The 4,484-nt window shown below is 30.5% G+C and overlaps 1 long non-coding RNA gene across 1 annotated transcript; it reads right to left on the minus strand.

Moving 5' to 3' along the window:
• Positions 1-910: 910 nt before the first annotated feature.
• Positions 911-2,586, minus strand: LOC145790065 (uncharacterized). Its single transcript, XR_014328707.1, has 2 exons — positions 2,490-2,586; positions 911-1,079 (listed from the first exon to the last, which is right to left on the minus strand). It is a non-coding gene; the product is annotated as an uncharacterized LOC145790065 (long non-coding RNA).
• Between the last annotated feature and the right edge of the window lie 1,898 nt (positions 2,587-4,484).

The raw sequence follows: 4,484 nt of genomic DNA on the forward strand, positions 1-4,484 counted from the left end.
GACAATAATAATGTCATAAGTAATGTTGATACATTATTTAGTACATTAATTGGTGCATTTAGCACTACCAAATATTATGAATAATGCTATATGCATCAATTAGTATACTAATTAGTGTACCAATTGATGATATGACATAATTTAAGAAGTTTTTGGTATTTGTAATATAATTAATGAGTGGGGTTAATAATAATGTCATAACTAATGTTGATACAATAGTTAGTACACTAATTGGTGCATGTAGTACCACCGAATACTATGAATAATGATATATGCACTAATTAGTGTACTTATTAGTGTACCATGATGTGACATAATTTAAGAGATTTTTGATATTTGTATTGTAATTAATGAGTGGAGTCAATAATATTATCATTACTAGTGTTGGTACACTAATTGGTGCATGTGGCACCACCGAATACTATGAATAATGCTATATTCACCGATTAGTATACTAATTAGAGTACTAATTGATGATGTGACATAATTTAAGAGGTTTTAGTATTTGTAATGTAATTAATGAGTGAGGTCAATAATAATGTCATAACTAATGTTGGTACACTAGCTAATACACTAATTGGTGCATGTAACACTACTGAATACTATGAATAATGTTATATATATGCACCAATTAGTGTACTAATTAGTGTACCAATTAATGATGTGATATATGTGACGCCATGATTCTACACTATAGGTTGCAGTCAAGGGAGAGTCACTAGTGAGTCCTATGGTCAATAACCAAGTAAGATCCCAGATCGCCGGAAGAGTCAAAATAGCCTCCCTTCTAAGTCCAGCTTTCTTAGGCAGCGCACTACCTTTTTGACAGATCTTACAAGGCATTGACACAAGGTCTCATAAGCAACGATAAGGTTTGTACATCGAATATAATTACATAATAACCACAATATACTTGATTAAAAAGATTGTTCCATTACATTACATCTCAAAAAGAAAATTTTAAACCTCACATGAGTCTTACAAAAATATCAAAAAGAAACTTCTAATATTCTAGGATAGCCAAAAGTCTTCAAATGTTTCAGGTTCGACATCTCCAGCTATGAGTTCCTCTTCGTCACCTGGCATGATACGCCGTGAGCTTTGAATGCCTAGTAAACACACGCACACACCCTACCCCTTTTTCCCAGTCCAATACACAATCACAAAATATAACATCAAGTAGTAAAGCATAATATTCCAATAAATAAATCAATAAATAAATAAATAGTTAAGTTAGATGTCAGTAAACTAAAAATCCCCCAAAGAGATTCCGTCCTCCCAACCACAAGAATCGGATGCGGATTATTCGGTATGCCCCCTTTTTTGCTGCTTTGTTGCAGAACTAACCTCGGATGCCTACCAACGGTTATATACCGTGTAGCGCCAACCGCAGGGCCTCAAAAGAGACGGTAAAAATAGGGCCTTGCCCGAATCCCTCCTTACACCAAACTACCTAGAGTCTGAATACAACCGCTTTGTTCAAGGGTTCCGAAAACCACTTGCGCAAGACTTTAACTTTTAAATAGGGAACGCATCCCAACATACCATATACCACATATTCTCATCTTTTCATTACTCAAATGTTCGAAAAACCCAATACCCACCAAATTAGGTTTTCCGTTTAATTAAGTGTTGGTTAGTTCAATATATAAAACATTAATATCCATATAAGCATGCATTCTTAAGACGAGAAAGGTAAATAACATAACCACAACACATATATTATCAAGTCAAGACATGATTATAAGCTACAACAATCTCATGAACTCAAAGGTACAAAACATCCATACCTAACAAAATTTCCAAAGTTAGCATCGCATAAAGATTAAAATGAAAGAGCTATTTTAGATCCTTTATCGGGCTTGAACTTCCTATGATTTGTAGAGGATTCAATCTAGTTTCTAGAATATTTTTTGGAATTGGGGTTGCTCTTCCAGATTCTAAGTTATTTAGAAGATACTTCAGCGCTGTCCAGGGTCTGTCCAGAATCTGCCCAAATCTGTCGACTGTTACGAAAACTTGATTTTCTTGCAAACCGCTCAATGTTTTTCAATGAAACCAATTTTAGTTGAAAGATAACTTCTAAAAGAAGGTTTTGACATAAAATAGAGGTTCATAATATTTTTGTACATTTTTCTGGAATTTTCTAAAGTTGGCTTCAAAAACAGGTTCTAAGGTAGAATGCCCAAATTAAGAAGATTTATGAAAAGGGGGTTCCACCAAGGGAAAATTTCATTTCTTTTGTGAAGAAAATATGCTAAATATCACATGTTTAACTCAGAAAATTTGTTTGAAAAAGTGTCCTTGAAAAGTTGAGAGATTTGTACAAAAAGAAGATGGTTTGTACCAAAATGAGGAAAATACAAGAGAGATGGAAACAATACTCAACATAAGAACATGATAATAACAGATCTGAAACATCACTTAAAATCTTTAAAAGAATATGCATTAGAAAATAAAATGAAGAGAAGGTTGTGTTGGTGGCTTACCTTCTAGCTTTGCACAAGAAACTCTCTTCTTCTTCCCTCTCCTCCTCTAGACTTCTCTTCCTTGCTCTCCTCCCTCTCTCTAACCAAAATGTGTGTGTGAGTGAGTGTGTTGTGTGTATGTTTGCAAGCTAGGAAGGGTGTGGTATATATAGGCAAATTTGGGGTAAAAGGACATAAAAGCCCTTTAGTTGGAATTGGATGGAAGGGTTAGGGTTTGATTGAATTCTAAAGGAATAGAAGGGGCTTAGGAGGCTTGTTCCATTGGTTAAGGCCACATCTAGTTATAATAAAACTAATTCTTAGATTTTGCATCCTAGGTAGGTCACTAGGTTGTGTTTCTCTAGAATCTCATAATCATGGTCTTAGAAAATTGGCTTCTCTCTCCCTTCCCTAGGAGGGCTAGCCTTGGGGGAGTGTGATGGGGCAATTTTTTTTTATTAATTTTGGTCCTAGGCACATCCCTCAAGGTGTTTACACACACACACACACACACACACACACACACATATATATATATATATTGCAAGATTGATGGTATACCAAGGTACAAGCTACAAGTACTATTTTGGGGCAAGTTTAAAAAAAAAATGAGGGCTTGAAGTTAAATACATGTTACCTAGGTAGAATTGAATTAGGTTAGGGAATTTCTATTTTGATAAAATTAAAATAAAAAAAAAATAGTAATTGCTAATCGACAAGATTCAAATTAATTCAAGTAAACGAGGGCTTTAAGAAAATAATTCATCATTAGGGTCTTAAAAATAAATACATATTTCAGGGGCTTTACAATATAATTTAAGATATTTTTGGCATTTATAATATAATTAATAAGTAGGGTCAATAATAATGTCAGTAACTAGTATTAATACACTTGTTAATACTCTAATTAGGACATGTAGCACTGTCGAATACTATGAATAATGCTATATGATACAGTGGAGGACCCCGGTTCTGCCTTTTTATTTAGTTTTATACATTTTTTTTATTTTTCTTTTTAAAGTTCTTTCTAAATTTTTTGATTAAATTTTTTAATTAAACGTAAGACTTAAATAATTATGATTTGATAAGTTAAAATTTGGTTTTTTTTTGTTAAAATTTACAAAAAAAATAAAATAAATAATGGCGAATTATATTAACAACAATGATCGAGATTTCTTTTTTTTGGAATCTCACAACCTCTTTGGATCTCAACCATTGATGGTATGGGTCCCACACATACATCAATGGTTGAGATACAAAGGGATCTCCAAAAAAAGGGGTCCAAACATTTTTCTTATATTAATAATTCTTATAGTTCAGGATTTGTATCACTTTAGTCTATGACTTTTTAATTCTAATATATTTTATTCTGAATTTTAAATCTCGTTCTAAATAAAAAGAATTGAAAATATTATTGTTATATTTTAAAGGCAAAATCATCAATTTGATAAAATATAAATTAGTTTGATAAAATTAATGTCAAAAAAATATTTTTTAATTTTTTAAAATTATTTCTAATTACCAAAGATAAAATTATATAAAAATGATAAATCTTTTACATTTTATTTTTTGATCAAATTAATTTTTAGTATATGTTTGGATAATGATCATGTAATGAGTGATTATTTTTGTTGATATTTTTAGATGGTTATTATGCAATAAATTATTATATTTGTTGTTAACAGATATTTTTTGATAGTTATCATATAATAGATGGTTATTAGGCTTTTAATGTATAATCGATGCGTTTAATATATGAAATATTTTTAACTTTGAATTTTTTGATTAAATGGATTGGTTTAATAATGACGTCAAAATTGTTTCCATGTTTTACTTTGAAAAACTAAAAACTAATTTAATGAAAGTAAATATCAAAAAATATATATTTTTACCCAATCAAAAGATAAAATTATATAAAAATGATGTATAGTTTTTCACCAATTTAATTTTTAGTTTCTTAGAAAAAAAATTTGAAAATAGATTTTGAAAATCAAACAAAATAGAACTTTATAACCA

The sequence above is a fragment of the Camellia sinensis genome, chromosome 5 (assembly GCF_055761805.1).
Source record: "Camellia sinensis isolate YWXY chromosome 5, ASM5576180v1, whole genome shotgun sequence".
Taxonomy (NCBI): Eukaryota; Viridiplantae; Streptophyta; class Magnoliopsida; order Ericales; family Theaceae; genus Camellia; species Camellia sinensis.